At 40.8% G+C, this 19,245-nt stretch overlaps 1 long non-coding RNA gene across 1 annotated transcript in view; it reads left to right on the top strand.

The window, feature by feature from the left end:
- Positions 1-16,554, top strand: part of LOC114640152 — a 102,254-nt gene extending 85,700 nt beyond the window's left edge. Inside the window, exon 3 of the long non-coding RNA XR_003714111.1 lies at positions 16,457-16,554. This is a non-coding gene — a long non-coding RNA (uncharacterized LOC114640152). The remainder of the gene's footprint in view (positions 1-16,456) is intronic.
- Positions 16,555-19,245: the final 2,691 nt, after the last annotated feature.

Genomic DNA, 19,245 nt, shown 5'->3' with positions numbered 1-19,245 from the left:
GTAAAAATGCTATTTCTTTATAATCCTATAAAACAAGTAATATCTTCATTCTGCTCTTAGATTTACAGTTTTGAAAGATGCTTACAACATAACATGCCAGTGTGAGTTATTTTGGGGGTAAGTAGACCAGTATTAAGAACTATTGGAACAAAATAGTTTCATTTCTGAGCACCTAGCCTGAGCCATTGTACAGGCAGGTGGGTGGGGACTTCCCTAGCCAGACAGAAATAGTCCCTATGATGATAATTGGAAAAGTCTTCACAGTGAGTATCATTTCTTATCCTTTACATGGAGAAACATTTTCTTATCATTTAAAAATTGCTAGTATCTTCTCAAATCTGATTCTGGAAGCTATGTTAGGAACATTATCAGGTTCACTGATACATGATAGGATGAAGAGTGAAGCGTAGGAGGGATAAGAAGAGAAGGATGTGGAAGGAGAGAGGAGTGAAGGAGAAGGAAAGGAAGGAGGAGGAAAGGAAGGAAGAGAATTGGAGAGAGGAGGGACCTGGAGAAAAGGAGGAAGAATTAACAGGAAGAGGAAACAGAGGAGGAGGAGGAGGAGAAGGAAGAGGAGGAGGAGGAGGGGAAGGAGAAGGAGGAGGAGGAGGAGGAGGAGGAGGAGGAGGAGGAGGAGAAGAAGAAGAAGAAGAAGAAGAAGAAGAAGAAGAAGAAGAAGAAGAGGAGGAGGAGGAGGAAAAAGAGGAGAAAAAGGAGGGCAGAGGGAAGGAGGACTGTGAAAAGGAAGAAGAGAAAAGGAATAGGGGGAGGAGGAAAGGGAGGAGGGGAGGGAGGAGGAAAGGAAGGAGGAGAGGGAGGAGGAGATAGAGGAGGGAGGACCTTTGTATCTTGTAATCAGTTCTCATATCTCAAATTCCTTCCTGAAGAACTGAAACTTTTGTAGTTTTGAGTAACAGGAGATTCCCTACACTGCCTTCCTCTGTCCACAACTGGAAAACAGGCTGCCCAAAGCTTAGGGAAGTGTGGCCATCCCAGCCACAGATGCCTGGCATGTCAAGGAAACTTTTGCATTCTACAGGGCCATCTCTTCTTAGCCTGCAGAAATGGGTACTGTGCTCTTTGGAAGGGAGCCCAATATAGGAACCCTTCATTTGAGGGAGAAAGGAAAATTAGGGTGTTTGGTCTTGAACTGTTTTAAAATGTTAAGATTTGCCCTGAATATATTTACTTGTAGTGAGCAATTTTCAATAATTTTTTATTTTAGATTTTTAAAGATGGGAGAATTTAAAAAAATCACCCCCAAAAATAGTTTTTTTTATAACATCTTATCCTATGCTTAAACTACAGCAGAAAATAAGCTTTTTCATTACTAGTTTTTAAAATTAGCATACAAAGTAAATGGTTTCATTACAACATTTGCATAAATTCTTCGTTCCTCTAGATTACCCTTTCCTCCCTCCGGTTTTCCAACACCTCTCTTCTGGTTCTTTGCTGATTCTCTCCTTCCCCAATAACCCTTTTGTTTTCATGTCATATGTACTCTATTACTCCCCCACCTTGAGGACCCCGTCCCCCAGCTTTCATGTTTTATGACCTACAGATATGCATATTTATAGAGCACACACTCTAGGCTCCCCACCAGAGGAAGCATGTGAAACTGTTCTCTGCAGTTTGACTTAGTTAACATAATGATTTCCAGTTCCATTCATTTTTCCATAAATGTAATGATGTCATGAACAAAATTCCACTATGCATATGTACCACATTGTTTTTATATATTTGTGTGTTGATATGCATTTTGGTGGGTTCCATTTCTTATCTACTGTAAGGTCGTAAAATTCCTTTGGGTATATGTATCCAGCAGCGGTGAGCTGGGGCATGTGGTAGCTTCAGTTTTAGCTTTATAAGGAATACTCTATACTAATAATTTCCACACTTGGGTGCATCAGCTTACACCCTGACTAGGAATGGTTAAAGGTTTTCCTTTCTCACAAGCTTTGCCTGCATTGGTTAGCATTTACTAGAAGATAAACATAAGATGCAGTAAGTACAGGCCTGATCTTAGGTCATGGGAGATAGGAAAAAAACAAGTATCTGTCTTTAGCACTGCTGTTCTCTTTTTAAGACGCTGGTGTGGCTCTGTGGACGAAGCAGCCATGAGTCATAAGAACCTTAACAGAAGCAGACAGCACATCCTTTGTTCTGTGCTTCCCTTTCCAGGCATCAGTAGATTCCAATGTTTTCCTTTCATTGCAGTAGATCTGCCTAACACTATAGACTTCTGCCTCTGTGATTACCAAATATTTGGGAGTGGTCATGGTTCTTGGGAGTTGGGGGAGAATGACATTAATTGGGTGGGGGCTGGCATGGTAACTCCCTAGCGCTCCATGGATCAGCTCATTAGTCCGTTTGCTCACAGTGGTTGGTAACGGAGCCAAAGGAGAGCAGTGCTAGTGTTCTCCATCGTCACTGAAAGGTAGAAACCAAACAACGGTCTCCAGAGGTGTTCGTTGCACAGACGTCAGTGGCCACCTGCAAAAGCACCTGTTTTTCTTTTTGACTCAAAGTAAGCGCTTGCTAATAGGCTTTCATACTAAAGGCAATATTGTCCAGAGCAATTCTAGCTGTGAACTGTTTAGAATAATGTAAAGCTTTCATTTTGTTTTGGTTTTTGTTTTATTGATTGATTGATTGATTGATTGATTGATTTACTTATTTACTTTACATCTCACTCACTATCCCCCTCCTGATCACCTCCTCCTACAATACTTTCCCCATCTCCCCTCCCCTTTTTCTCTGATCTGGTGGTGGACCCCTGGGTCTCCTCCGCCTTGGTGCTTCAAGTCTCTGAGAGGATAGGTGCTTACCTCTCCCACTGAGGCCAGACAAGGCAGCCTAGCTAGTAGAACATATTCCATATACAGGCAATAACTTTTGGGGACAGCCCCTGCTCCAGTTGTTCGGGATCCACATGAAGACCAAGCTGCACATCTGTTACACATATGTGAGGAGGCCTAGATTCAGCCCATGTATGTTCTTTGGTTGACGATTCAGTCTCTGAGAGCCTGCCGGGTCCAGGTTAGTTCACTCCATTGGTCTTCCTGTGGAGTTTCTATTCATTTCAGGGGGCCTCAGCCTTCCTCCTATTCTTCCATAAGAGTCCCCAAGCTCCATCCACTGTTTGGCTGTGAGTGTCTGTATCTATCTGAGTCAGCTGCTGGGTGGAGCCTCTCTGGGGACAACATGTTCCTGTCTGCAAGCATAACAGAGTATCATTAATAGTCAGGGATTGGTCCTTGCTCATTGGATGGGCCACAAGTTGGGCGAGTTATTGGTTGGCCATTCCCTCAGTTTCTGCTCCCTCCCTCATGCCTGCATCACTTGTAGACTGGATAAATTTCGGGTTGAAAGTTCTGTGGGTGGGTTGGTTTCTCTATTACTCCACTGGGGTTCCTGTCAGGCTGTAGGAGATGGCCTCTTCAGGTTCTTATATTCCCAAATGTAGTGAGTCACAGCTAAGGTCATCCCCATTGAGCACCTCTCTTATCCCAGGTCTCTGTCTTGTCCTGAAGATGCTCCAACCTCCTCACCCCCATCAGTTGCAGATTTCCATTCATTTTCATGGCCGTCTAGCCATGAACATGTCAGTTTTGACTTCCAAATCAGCAGGATCTCCAGGGCAGTAAGGATGCTACAATTGTTTGAGTTGACAGATCTCATCGAGGCGCTGGGCCTGGGAGGATGGAGAGAAAGTCAGTTTTAGATAACAGCAGAAGCAAGGTTGATCTATGAGGGCAACCTCGAAGCACCTACCTTGTAATCCCAGATAGAAAGATAGGAAGGGGAGTGATAATTTGTTTACTAGACTCTGAAACATTAGGATGATGTGCAGATCTTTAAGTGACTTACAAAAAGACACATAGCACAGAGGCCCAGAGCTGATTAAAATGAATATTGAGGAGAAGCCAAATCACAACCACAAGTTCATTTGTGAGCGACAGGTCCATGAATTCCAACAGAAGATGCACCTCTCTTTTGGCTTCATGGAAAGTGATGGTCAGATAGTTTCTCTTGCTAACAGAATATTCCATGTGTTTTGTACATTAGTTTTTATAGAGAGTGAAACATAAGAGGTGAGCATGAACACCACTAGACCCCTTACAGTTCAGGCTATGTGTGGCTTAAGAGTATCTCTGGAGCAGCCCGAGAGGTATGTGAAAGGCTATTTGTAAAGTCCTAACTGAAGCCTGAGCCTAGGTCCTGGCCCTCCCACAAATACTATCAGACTGCAGCATTCCTTTGCTACTAGGTAGTTTTTCACTTTGAATTTTTACTTTATAAACAACTTTTTTTTTTTTTTTGGTGCTTCATGGCAAGCACTCGGGAGACTTTTGCAGGATTTTATTGAGGCTCTGCACTGGTTGATAGATATCAGGAGGGACTTTCCATTCCTCAACTCATATTCATACTCTCTGAACAGAGTCTCTACCTGCTCTCCAGGCACCCCATGGCCAGTGGAATGAGATTCAGTAATCTACAGCTCTTGATTAGTAGAGTGAACTGTGTGTGCTCCCTGGGGGGCTGAAGACATTGCACCGTGTTGTGGGGCAGTACATCTATGTACAACCCCGTTACTCTCCTATATGTAGAAGGGAGACTATTCTGCTGGAAACATAACAAGCTGAAGTCTCTGGACTCCTAATTCTCATTTCTAGCTCCATTCCTTTTGACATTGAGTATAATGGGAAGAGATACATGCCTATAGTTACATACCTATAGTTACATAGTGCTCGTTATGAGCAAGAGGAGGTCCTTCCTTCAATATCTAGTATATCCTGTATGCTGGCATATCAACTAATTCAGAATAGCAGACATTTTAGGTACAGTGAGACCAGTAGATTCTTTTGTGGGGTTGAGTTACCCCTCTATAACCATCTGGTAACTGGGGAGCATTTGCTTTTCCCACAGTTTTGGAAGATTATAATCTTTAGGAGGATATGGCATCATGGTGTTATAGAAAGATTATGCAGTTGAACCCTCCTTCTGCCTCTCATCAACCATAATGAAAGGTTATAATTATCCCCAATTTGCAGATGAAGAAATTGAGGCTTAGGAGGATTGAGTAATTTGCCTGCAGGTTGGATAGTTAATAGCTAGGCCTATAACTTGAAGTTTTCTAGTGCCCAGACACGACTCTTAGATCTGCTGAACCTTCTCATCTTTACACCTTATTTCTCTTAGGCACCAAGCAGGATGTGTGAGATAACACAATCGGTCCTTCAAAGATGTGTGCATGGAATTATGGGTAGGAAGATGAACTTCAGAGATCATCAGATTGGCTAGTTCCTAAGCCATCACCTGGCTTCACCCCAGCTGTAAGACTGCATAAATCACATAATGTCTTTGTGACTCAATTTCTCCACTTACAGTAGAGGGACAGTACCTATCTTAGACTTAGCTGTTAAAACAGTCAATGAAGTTGAAGGCAGTTAGAATGAGTCAAGAATTTTATTAACATTCAGAAATGTGAGCTATTACTTTTTCCATAGTTTGTTGTCATTTCAGGCAAGAAAATGAAGTTTGTAGGCACTTTCTGGGTGGCAAGTAGCACAGCTCTGTCCTTCCTGGACATGCAATGCTGGAGGGTCATGTGCTTCTGGTGTTGTGTCCAGGAAAACAGTTCTCCAAGAAGCATATAAAGCAGGTGCCCTCCAGCTACCTACAACAGGAAAAGCTGAAGGTCTTGCCTGCCAACCTTCAGTCAACCACTAACACATAGTTTAGCTTGGTGTGTGTGTGTGTGTGTGTGTGTGTGTGTGCGTGAGAGAGAGAGAGAGAGAGACAGAGAGACAGAGAGACAGAGAGAAAGACAGAGACAGAGAGACAGATAGAGAGAGAGACCAAGAGAGACCGAGAGAGAGACAGAGACAGAGAGAGACAGAGACAGAGACAGAGAGAGAGAGACCGAGAGAGAAAGAGAGACAGAGACAGAGAGAGAGAGAGAGAGAGAGAGAGAGAGAGAGAGAGAGAGAGAGAGGCTCTTATTATGAAGAGGGAAAGGTATCCTTAAAACTAATATCCAATTTTGTTGAAAAAAGACTTTCATAGTAATTTATAACATCCAGGAAGATTTTGCTCAAATATTTTTAGAGTCACTACCAGTACAGTGATATGAGTTCTGGGAATTTATATGACTAATTGTTTAGCACTAAGGAACATTCAATTTGTTGGAAGTCCAATTTATTGCAGAAGGCTTTGTAAGAGCTTCAATTGGCAAGGAGAATGAATGGCTCCTGCTAGCACAAGCAGCCAATGGGGACATCCAGAAGAGAGCGGAGAAGCCTGAGAAGAATCTGGCTGAGTTGGTTTCCAGTGACTCTCTTCTTGACTTTTTTTTTTTTTTAGCAATTACTATGTTAAAACAAAGCTTATTAGAAAGTACTGTGAGCTGAGAGAAGTGGTGCATACCTGTAATTATGGCAGTTGTGTGGTAGAGGCAGAACAATGAGGAAATCAAGTCAACCTTGGCCACAAAGAAAGTTCCAGGCCAGTTTGGGCTATATGAGACCCTGTGACAAACAAACTCAACCAAGCCAAAACAACAAATAAAGTATTATTATGTGAAGAATAATTATATTATTAATCTCTGCTGTAACAAAGATGGAGTGACTTGAACACAGTTTGGAGGCCAAGAAGTATATACCCAAGATGCTGGCCTATTCAGTTACAAGTGAAGACTTCTGATAGCTTCCTGCTACTTGTATGTTCAAATGGTCCTGCCTTGAAACTTGACAGAGAGCCAGCCTCCTCTCCTTTTATCTCTTCTCATAAGGAAGAGATGTCTCTTCCTTATAGGGCCTCATCTAAGCTGAATTATCTCTTAAAGGCCCATAAAAAAATCTTGAGGTTTGTGTTTCAACATATGAATTTTGAAAGGGTTTAGATATTCAGTCCAGAACAAATAATTAATCACAATCTGTCAGTTTTCTAACTAAATAAGAATTAAGGTTGAAAAGTAATTTAAAGACCATTTGGTTATACCACACAGCTGTGTAGTAGGCCATCCAGCCAGTGCCTAATATTATCATCCACATGGGGTTCTTGAACCTGCTTATAAAGGTTTTTTATTATTTAAAACCTATGGATTCAGAAGGTCCATTCTAATTTCTCTTCCTTGATGTCACTAGTACTTCATCTCTGAGCACTGCCCTTTTCCTTACTGCTCCAAAGTCGGGAGCACGGGACACATTTCTTTACATCAGTATTTTGTCCTATCCTGAAGGTGTAGTTCTGATGCATCTTAACATTTTTTTTTCACTGCAATGGATATATTTTCCATTGGATTTTGACTTCAGAAGTCAACTAGTGATGTCTTTAGAAGTAATGCATCTTTTCCTTCAGGATCCCTAAAAGACTCATTTATCTTTGGTATTCTGTGGTATCTCTGTAATATGGTGGGTGTGGGTGTCGTTCTGTGTGGAGTTTATTGTGCTGAAGCTGAGCCTTTACTGCTCTGGGCTGATGTCTTCCATCAGCTGTTGTTTCTTCATGTGTTACCTTGGATCTGGTTTTTGTTTTTATTTTTCATTGGATCCAACTGTATCTATTGATTTTCAACATCCAATGCTGTCTAGCCTGTGCTAGACATTTCCCCAGATACGCTGTTCTCTTCTTTATTTTAGATTACTTCTACAATTCTTTCTTAAATTTCCAGATTACTTGCTCAGCTGTGGCTAGTCTGTTAAGAAAGAGACCCATCATGTTTCAAATGTCAATGAATTTACATGCTGTTATTTTAAATCTTACAGCTATTTGAAATATTTGTTTAATTTCAAAAACTTTCCTTTTACTGGTTTTGTATTCCATATTCATTTTTAAAATTGTAACGTTAGTTCTGTAAACAAAATGCAAACTGGTATTTCTGCTATAGAAATCAGTTTGGAGGTTTCTATGAAAAAAAATCTCTAAAATCAGCCCTACTGTACAATTCAGACATACCACTCTGGAATGTATAGCAGAAGGAGTCTAACTCAGAACACCACAGTGGTACTTGCATTCCATGCTTGCTGCTGCACTACTCATGATAACTGATACATGGACCAAGCCTCGGTGTCCATTAATAGACAAATTGAAAAAGAAAATATGTATGATACATATATGTATAGTAGAATATTATTCATCTTTCTCAAGAACAATGAACTCATGCCATTTATAGAGAATGAGAGAAATTAGAGATCACTATATTAAAGTAGGCAAGACTTGGAAAGACAAATATTGTGTGTTTTCTCATATATGGAAGATACATGATGTGGAAGTTGAAAGTGTCTATGGAATAATAATAAGACATAAAGGGGGAACAAGAGAGGGTAATAGTGTACATTCGACAATAAGCAGAGGGAAGAAAGTCCCTGTCAGCATACCGAAGGAGACAAATAAGACAAAATCACTATGATACATAGATATAAAAATGTCACAATTAGATTCTAACCAAAAGATTAGTATTTGATTCAAATATCCAAAGTGCTAGCTGATATGGGATTTTTTTCCCATGTGATTTCTGCTATATTTTGCTTTTGTGTACTCTGAGTCTTTGTCAGAGCAAACTATGTTCCTGGAATATTTGTGGGCCTTTGTGATCGCTAGCTTGATGTACAATCTTCTGTGGAGAATTGATGTTTGCTACAGCTTGAGGTATTAACAGCTTCAGGACACTTTAAAGCAGATTTGAGGGTCTGGGGATGTAGCATAGTGTAGAGTTCTTGCCTAGCATGCTAGAGGCTGGGTTTGATACCCCTCCCCTCAGGACCAACAAACAGCCAAACAAACAATATTTTAAAAAATTATAACGAGCAAGGTAACCCAGAGCCCAAAAGTCAAAAGCCATATGCTATGCCTCATAGGTGGCTCCTGACTCAAAACTTTAGATCTGTATGTTAGGTTTGGAGAACTAGTAGAACCCAGGAAGCTAGAAAAGAGCCATGGGTAGAAGAAGGGGTTTCTGGGAGGGCACTGTCGAACACAGAGTATGAAGGGAAGGGGGAGAGATGGATGGGAGGTTTAAGCAGGGATGGGAATGGAAAGAGTGGAAGGGAGAAGATAAACAAGTTTTGTCCTGAGCTTGTCCAGCCACATAGTGACTTGCTGAGAATTGTACTGGAGGCCTCACCTGATAGTTATTTGATTACAGACTTTTAAGATGTCTTCCCCAACCCTGAACTTCTTTACAAGTTTTCAAATAGTCAAATTGTCTTGAGCCTCTGGGGGATAGCTGTACCACTAATTGGTGTTTACAAATTTGAAAAAAATGCACTTCCATTTACATAATAACCTCATGGTATTGGTTAGAAGCTTCTCATAACTACACTAATCTCAGATCTTCTCTAAGTGTGAAGTGAACATATTTTGGGAGCCGCTGGGTGGATAACAATTTATCACATGATTTTAAATATAACTCCTTTTACTCTCCTTCAAGTCTTGCCAAACCTTCAAATATTCTATCTTCTGAGTACGATGATAAACTTTTCAACTCTAAATTCAATGTGGTACTCCCCTCTGAGTCGGCACATTCCACAAGTTTATGACTGCTTTGTTATTACTCTGTTGTTACTCTTTCTTTATTTGCTCTCAAGTCTCAGAATTGCACTTAATTTGTATTTGTGTATCTCATTACCTTAAAGAGATAGTAGACATATTTTTGATCAATAGTTAAATGGAAGGATTTAATTGAGTAATGGGATGTGAATGGACTGAGCAAAAAATGAAAAGAGAACAGCAATCAGGATTGTATATGAATAAAGGTTCTTTATGAATGAAGGTTCTTTATGAATGAAAGTTCTTCAGATCTTCGGATACAGTTCAGGAAGGTCATCAGAGCCAGCTGTAGCTGCCCCTAGTCATGTTGGACTATGGCAGGCCTGAGAAGAGAGCTGTTAGTGCCTGCAGAGGAAATGGTTTGCCAGCAACATCTGTCCTCTCCTGATACAGCCAGAGACGGGTGCTGTAGAGGGAACTCTCTGACTCATTCCAGGAAAATGACTTCTACAAATCACTGTTTTTTAAAAAGATGAAGCCATACCATTTTCTATACAAACTCTTGTGCTAAAATCATTTGATTCTTAGTATGTTTTATTCAATTTGTTACTGAATAGATATATGTCATACAATAGATACATGTCATATTTTTTTTCATCCTTTCCAACCTCTCACACTCAGGTGATTTTTTAATTTTATTTTTCCAGAGGAACTACAAAAATAATTTTAAAAAATCTCTGCCTTGGGACTTGAGAGATGGTTCAGCAGATAAGGCTATATACTGCTCTTGCAGAGGACCTGAGTTTAGTTCCCAGCACCCACATCAGGCTGCTCACAATAGCCTGTAACTCCAGCTCAAGAGGTCTGATCCCTGGGCTCCACAAACATTTGCCCTCAGGTGTATATACCAACACATATAATTAAAAATAAACTAAAGTAAAACTTCTCTACCATGCAAACATTTTGTCATATTTGAAGGCTATAGAAAATTAACTTTGTATTTGACACTTTTCATCTTACATTGAAAAATTATTTACATTTTACATATGTGAGTGTGTGTGCACTACTGCATGTGCACTACTTGCCTGCCTGGTGCCTGTCAAGGCCAGAGGAGGGCATTGTATTGCCTGAAACTGGAGTTATAGAACGTGGGGAGCCATCATGTAGATCCTGGGAATTGAACCTGTGTCCTTTGAGAGGGCAGCCAGTATTCTTAACTGCTGAGTCATTATCTTTCCAGCTTCTATTCATGGTACTTTTAAAAATAAATTATGTTATTTAAACCTCTGAAGATTGTTCAAATTTTCCATTTTAAAGTGAGAGACGCTGAGGCACAGTAACTCATTCTGGTTACTGAACCCTGAACGGGTGGGGTCATTGGGATTAGATTTAGGTATATGTGGTAGGATGTTGTCTGTCTTTCCAGTGAGCCTCACGTTGAGCCTTATGAATTTACAGAATAAGCTGGTCCCGTTTCCCATCTTGAACATTTAGTATATTTAACTGCTCTTCCCTTCTGTTTTCGGTTTAAAGCTCTTTGCTGTATTAACAGAACATACCCTTGTAGGAAAGTGATGAACATGTCCGGTTTCTATTATTCACGTTTTTTATTTGGAAAACCAGCTGGAAAGCATTATATCCAGTGACTGTTGCTGACTTAGTGACTCAGGTTTGGGTCATAGTGTGGGGCTTCTCACATCCTTTCAAAGCCACCAGGAAGAATGCAATTGCAGACTGCTAAACAAGGCAGGGTTTTGTGAGAGAGCACACTAGGAATTTCAGAACTTGCTGCTCAGAGGGACAGCTTCTATCCCTGTAGGAAGAGACTGGGCCTCATCTTATGTGAACCGTTTAGACTGGTTTCTCACAAGGAAGCAAAATTCCCCTAGAGAGGAAGCCTGAGGAATCACGGGTGCATGCTAGAGTCACAAATATAGCCATTATGATGGCTCTTCTTGGCTGTCAGTTTGACTACATCTGGATTAACTAAAACCCAAGCAGCTCGGTATACCTGTGAGGAATTTTTTCATTAACAAAATCATCTGAAGTGAGAGGACCCACTTTTAACCTGGATCTTTTGAGGTGGGAAGACACACTTTTAATCCAGACCATTTGAGGTTGGAAGACTTACCTTTAATCTGGGTCACACCATCTGCTTGCAGTCTATATAAAGGACAAGGGAGAAGGAAGCTCTTGGTTTTTTTGTTTTTTGTTTTGTTGTTTTGTTTTGTTTCTGCTTGCTTACTCTTGATCTTGCTGGTGAGTCCATTCCTTCACTGGAATCAGAGTCCACTTCTTGGGGATTCTGAGGTATATACTAAAGACCAGCGAAGACATCCAGCCAGCCTATGAACTGGACAATTATTGAACCTTCCATTGGTAGACAGTGATTGTTGGACTACCTAGACCACAGTGTGTAAACCAGTCTAATATGTCTCTCTCTCGTCTCTGTCTCTCTCTGTCTCTGTCTCTCTGTCTCTGTCTCTCTCTCTCTCTCTGTCTCTCTCTGTCTCTCTCTCTCTCTCTCTCTCTCTCTCTCTCTCTCTCTCTCTCTCTCAGACACACACACAGGCTGAGTGGCACACTCCTGTGCTTACATGCTGGTTGCCATAGAACCACTCTGCTCACCCTCTTTTTTACTTTCCTTGTTTTTATTTTAAATTGGGGGCTTCACCATGTATCCGAAAGTATCCTACAATTTACCCCAAACTAGCCTCAGACTCGTGATTCTCCTGTCTCTGGCTCCTGCCTGTTGAAATTACTTGTGTGTACTTACCATGCCAGCTACAGTGTGTGGTGTGTTTCCCTCTTCTAAGAAGCCAACACTCACCTCAGCTCTGAAATCATGACCTCCATCTCCCACCTGGACGCACAGGTTACTTGCTCCACATCCTGTGCGTCAGTTGCTCCGTTGTGAATGTCCTTATTGTTACAGTGTTAGCAATCGTACACACACTTCAGTGTCTCCTTATGGAGCGCACCATGGTGCAGATTTTCACTGAAGGCCACCAGGGGACAGGAACATTGAGGCTGACCCTGTCCTCGACTTCTGGTGTTCTACAATTTCTAGTACATTATTTACACGTGTCGGATGAATTTTAAGTTAAAAAATGTAAATGCTTCAAAACTGCTCGCTTGTACATACAATGATAGACTAATTCCAAGCCCTTCTTAACCATTCATGAAATCAGAACCCTCCAGAATCTTTCACAAAGTATGTGGAGTTATCGTCCCAATTTGAAAGCAAAGGACTCACAGGCGACTGTTCTCCCGGTCTCTCAGAGCTTCTGAGAGAAAATACAACTCTTTATTTCCTGTCCTGGTTTGATAACACATTTGAAAGAGCTTAATAGTTGCAAGGTAGTTCTTCAGCTTCAGCGCTCAGATGAGAGTTGTGTTTAATTAGACATGCCGTCTAGCATGGTGCGGTTCAAACTGTGGCCTAGTCACCATTGGTGGCATTGTCACTAGGGAGCTCCTTAGAAGTGCAGTCCTGGTGCCCGATGCAGACCTGCTGGACCTGTGCAATTGAACAGTGTCCCACCTTAAGGCTGCACAAGCACCACTCTGTGCTCTGGGCCTTGTGATTTAGAACAGCACATGTACGTCACAGCTCTGTGGCTCCCTTATGTGTGCTTTATGCATTCTAATGATGAAGCTTCTGTATTTCATATCACAAAGTATCTTTGCATTATTGTTGGTAGTAGATCACAGTTGAGAGATGGGACAATGTGCTTTTATTCTTTTTTACTACCTGGAATGCATTTAATTTCTTCCTTTATGTAGAAATAAACTCAAAAGCCTCTACTCTTCTGGTTAATCTGTATTGAGTAAACAGACTCAACCCTCATTCACAGCAATAGCCATCATGTATGTGTAAGTATGCATGTGTACAACATGTGTGTATATATCTATTTATGTACATTTAGTGTACACAAGCCTATGTATGTATATGGGCATATATGTGTGTATATGCATGTATGTATGTTTTCATGAGTGTGCATATTTTATTACTTCTCTGGATTGCTTTAAAAACTTCTTATGGTCCTGTGGATTCTGTATACATTGGATTGTGTTTTTCATTTTCAAGTCCCTGAAGAACAGAGGACTTAATTATACAAGTAAATACAGGAATAAAACTACATTTCTTTAAAAATGCATAATGCATGCATGGTCCTATTTACACTGTCCTTTGTAATATTTTATGCAAACAAACCATGAGAAAAAATGAGTGTATTATTTATTTTGAGGCAGCTTATACTTGTGACAGATTTCCAAAAATTTAGGTAAAAGTAAGACTTCCCCCTCCACCTCCTATTCGTCCCGAGCTGCCTTTTCCTCTTCGGGTGGCTTTCCCTTTCTCTCTTCCTCTCTTCTACTTCTTCCAGTACAGGAATCTACATCAGGATCTCCTGCAAGTCAAGCAGTCACTGAGCTGCACCCCAGTCCCCGCACTAGAAAGTTCTATGTAGTCAGCCCTGAGATGAGATGCTAGGCTCTGAGACTAGGCAAGAACTTGAACCCAGCCCGTGGCTGTATGGAGAAGCTACTGGATCTAAATTTGTCTCGATTTTGTCACTGGAAAAGTAGGAATATTAGAGATGCCAAGATGAATAAATGAGACAATTCACGTGACGTGCTGAGGCTCAATTACGGGCTTGTAACGGTTAAGAAATGCTAACTTCCTCTGATTTATACGGGTGTTCCTTTACATACTTATCATTTTCTTACATAACAGTAAGTTGTATATGTTTAAATATACTGCTTTTAGAAACCCAGCAAAATTAGATTTTTGTTTTCACTTGAGCTCATGAGACTGGTTGTCTTATTGATCGAGCTGCCTCATTTTTCTTTTTCGCTTCCACAGTATTCAGCTCTATGGATGAATTTATTTATTATTATATATCAAATTTTTATATTTGTGTTTAATTTATATCATTAAATTTTATATAAATTCGTTTAATTTATATAACCACATATCCAGCTTTCAACTGGTGGTCAGTCAGGCTGCTTCCACTCTTAGGGCATTAGGAAACCCTGGAAGCAAGTTGTGAGCCCTGGTCGTGCAGTGTCTGACAGGAAGTTTCTAGAAAGAAAATCAAATCAGGAAATGGTCATAGCACAGGTTCTAGTTTTGATGAATGTTTATATGAGTTGCTCTCCACAAGGCAAGCTACTTCACCTACAAAGTATGAAAATAATGCTCATTTTCTTTTCTTTTTAATCTAAATGCTTAATGATAACTCTAATGCTACCTAATAATTTTTAAAAAGATTTTATTTATTTTATGTATCTGAGTACACCGTAGCTGTCTTCAGACACACCAGAAGAGGGCATCAGATCCCAATACAGATAGTTGTGAACCACCATGTGGTTGCTGGGAATTGAACTCAGGACCTCAGGAAGAAGAGTCAGTGATCTTAACCACTGAGCCATTTCTGCAGCCCCAATGCTCATTTTCGATGGTCACACTTCAACTTTAATTTTCAAAAATTCAGGGTTTTTTTTCAGGTATAATAAGAATACCCATTTAGAAATTCGATCGCCATTACTAGGTCCTCTGGGAAAGCTAGTGGGTAGAGGCAGGACGATGATGCTTTCTCTTTAAGTGTTAGAAGGGACAATAGATTTCTATGGGGATTCCTGTGACATACACAGCACATTGTCCTTATGGTCACTAGCTGCCAAGGATTCTTGAGCTATGGAAACAAAGCAAAGAATTTGGGAAGAGAACATGAACAACACTGTGTTTGGTTTAGTTTGCATCAGAGCCTGGCCCCTCTATGCCCCTTGAACTTGTTTTGGCTGTGCAGAGCTGTCTGTTGGGCCAGTCTCTGAGAGAACCTCTCTCATTCGTTCACACAAACGTCCCATTGTACAGTTCTCATTGCCTACCAAATGACCATATAGCTTTTGTTTGGAGGTAGGTGGGCAGCTTTCTCTCTTTTCAGATATACAAAAAAAATCTCTCAAATAATTAAAAAAAAAAGATGTAATGTTGATTTCAGCATCCAGTATCTTATACAATATGGCCTTCATTAGCACTTTTTGGGCAGTCTAAAATAGTTTCAATCCCTTCTTACATATTTTACAGTTTATAACAAATTCAGCCACTATGTTTTACAGAGGCCATGGTGCACTGCCCCCCTGACACATAACTCTGGTCTCTGGAAGGAATTAGGATTTGTAATGAAATAGACATTTTTAGTCCATTTGGCAAGTGCTCAATGCTATATTTGCATATACAAATGAGCTGAGAAACTTGAAAAATGAAAAACCCCAAATTAGCATTCTATGAGCAACTAAACACTTGGATGCTTTTGGTGACTGACATTATTCCAGAAATACTTATTGGGTTTGAGTGTGTCGATCATGATACACGGTCAAGGATGAAAGGAGCTGGGTGGCTGACCTCTCTGCACCTAGTAGGGCTGTCCCTGCTGCTTCAGAACACCTAGCCTAGGAGGCTGAGCTTGGACCTGTGAGGTGCACAGTACGGGGTATTCTTAGCACAGATGGACATTTATTTAATGGGCCAGTAGATACACAGGGTCCACCGATGCTTGCGGTGAGCTGCATGTGGGTCTCTCCACTTAGTATTTTACGTATCAAAGAGAACATTTTGTGTATTCTTAGGAACTGAGCTACAAACAGTATTTTCCAACATTATGGCCACTTATTCTTTAGAAATTTGACACTGTCTCAACAGGCAATGGGAACTTGTATCTTTTCTCGTTTCTTTAGAATCTGCTTAAAACAATTGATGCTGCTGCATATTAAATAGCTGTCACGTAGCTCTTGCTGGGTGATCGGACTTAAGTCGATTAACTGTGAATAGTCACATGCATCAGGAATGCAGGTAGTTACATATTCACATCTCTTTTACAGATAAAATGGTGTTAGAGAATTTAAGTGGCATGTAAGGGACAACTGGAACCCACAGCTGTGTCCTTTTCACTTCCAGTCAGTCCGAGCGGTGCCTCTGCTGATCTAAGTCACCACCACACCTGTTACACACAGTTATCCTCAACAGAAGAACTCCTTATCACCCCAAGTTCAGCTACCATTAATGCTAATCAAGTTTAAGGTTGGTATTGATTCTCAGCAGCTCTATAAATTGTCTTTATTACTTCTTTGTAGACAGAGGGCTAACTCACCCACAAGTTGTCGCAACTGCCCGTTGGCTTTGCAGGCATCACGGGACCACCCGGGTCTTTTATCAGCACCTGGTGATGGCTAGAACTTAGCATCCCTGCTTCGCCCTTCAAGGCCATTGTGTAATTCTCACAACACTGCTGCACACCATGCGACACTCGCTTATTACACGCACTTATCTTGTATTTCCAGCGGCTTTCTCTTATCTTGTTACTGAGTATTATTGATTTTTGTCTTCATTAATTCTTCCCAGCACTGCCAATTTTCTTCTCACTTTGTCTTCGACATCTCTTTTAAAGTCATGTTCAATAGGCCTATTCTACATTTGCTGAGTTCTCACTGAATTTATTTTCTTTTTACTTAGAAGTGTTATTGCATTTTCTCTGACATACTCCCCCACCGTCTATGGTTGCACTGATCCTGCTCTGACAGAAAAGATGTTGTTTGTTACCCATTCTTTCATCCTAGCTCTGTGCAGAGTCTGGGCTTGATGCATCATGGACACAATCCAGACACTCACGTGCTGGGAGCTATCCCTAGGCACCATCCACATCATCACTCAGGTTGCTGACACATCATTTCTTTTCTAGCTCTTCCAACCACCCTTTAGCATCACGGTATCATCATAACCCTTTCTCCATGCTTTCCATTGGGCCAGAAAAGGGAAAATGAGGTCCATAGCATCAGAAACTTGAATGACTAGTTGTTATTCTCAGCAAGCTTTCCATTGCTGTTCATGAGGTTACTTCTCTTGACTTGAAGAGGGCAACAGTAGTTCAAAGAAACAATTCCCCTCAAACCCAGCATGGTGAACCAATGAGTTCATTTGGGGTACTTGTAGGAGCTTGGATCTTTGTTTCCTTACAAGAGGACAGGTGACTCAAAGGTACCAACATCACTAAAAAGCTCACCCCAGCATGGGTAGCAACACACAAAGCTGTGCCGCTGGAGTCCTTCGTTCCTCTCTCATTACTGAAGAGTCTCCTCTCCTGCAGCAATAATTTATCGCTTATATAGACACAGGAAGGGGATTTGTGAGCTTCACGAGCCTCTTAAATCTCCCACTCACTCTAGAAGGTAATGCTGCAATCCATAGGAAACCACTACAGAACAGAAGCCTATAACTTTCATTGTAAGGGTTAAACCAGGTATACTATATCTATTGTCTCACTCTGCCCTCACCCCTCAAGATTAGCTCTTTTTGTGTTTGATAGTGGAGAAGGAGATGGATACCATGGAAGTTAAGGATCTGATACCGCTTGAAAGCAGATTGCTGGGTAGGTTCCTCTCCATCTCTGTGACAGTCTATTCTATGCCAAAGCTATTTGGTACTTAAGTGTATTTTATCCCTTTGGTCATCATCAATTGAACCATCTTCTTCATGTCTTAATGAGAGGATTTCTGAGTTATTCCCTGCAGTTGTATCTTAATACTCTTGCGTCATGCTCCCTAGAGTTATTTATTTCTCCCAGTTGAATTGTTACTAATCTCAGTACATTGTTTCTTTTGTTCAATGTATTAGAACCAAGTGACTGGCAGGCCTTGTTTTCCAGCTTCCTGCCCTAATGAGGCCAGGCCTCCATTAATTATAGTGTTTTGCTCTAACAGTCTAATAATGTCCAAATCCAGGTTATTGATCATGTTCCTTTTAATGAATCTGGCTTTTCTGCTTACAGAACATTTATTGGATCCTGTCATTTGTGAACAAACTGGATATTTATTCTTAGAGCTGTATCAGCATTGTGCTGATGTTTATGCCAGCATATTTTTAAGACCTGGCTGGCTCATGTTGGGATTGGATTGTGAAGAATTTAGGGTGCATCTCCATTTTATAAGATACCTTAGTGTGTGTGTTGCATGTCCTCATGTGTGTTCGTTTGTGTGTTCGTGTGTGTATATGTGCCTGTGGAGATCAGAGGTTGATGGGTGGATGGATGTCTCCCTCAGCCGCTCTTTATGTTATGTTTTGAGACAGTATGTCTCATTAAACCTGTAACTTGCCAGTTTGGCTAGGCTTGGCTGGGCTGAAGGTCCTAAGATCCACCAGTTCCTGCCTTCCCAGAACTGGGTTTATACCTGTGAGCTGCCATGCCTGGCTTTTATGTTAGTACTGGGTGTTAAACACAAGTCCTCATGTTTACACAGCAAATACCTTATCAAGTAAGCTATCTCTACAGCTCCCCAATAATGATTTTTAATCTGCAATATGAAGTCTTACAGCATATTCCAGAGGTTATTATCAGTTGTGTTTAGAATGAATTTTGGATTAGTGAGCAACACCACTTGCTTTCCTCTATTTTCTTTTTATGAGCAGTTAAGGGTTGTCTTTCAGGCATTTTTGCTTCTAAGAAATCAGGTATTGGCAAGGGTGAGAAACACAGAAAAACAAATAATAAGATACTAGTTACCTATAATCTGTCTTCTAGGGAAATTATAGTGATGATCAATATTGACCCTTTTGGTGTATTTTTTAAAAATCCTGTATGTGAATGCATAAATATACAGATACACACACACAGACACACAGACACAGACACAGACACACACACACACACACACACACACACACACACGTTTCCTGTGCAGGATAGATTAGCT

The sequence above is a fragment of the Grammomys surdaster genome, unplaced genomic scaffold, assembly GCF_004785775.1.
Source record: "Grammomys surdaster isolate TR1022 unplaced genomic scaffold, NIH_TR_1.0 125780, whole genome shotgun sequence".
Lineage (NCBI taxonomy): Eukaryota > Metazoa > Chordata > Mammalia > Rodentia > Muridae > Grammomys > Grammomys surdaster.
This window is presented reverse-complemented; position numbering and strand designations above follow the sequence as displayed.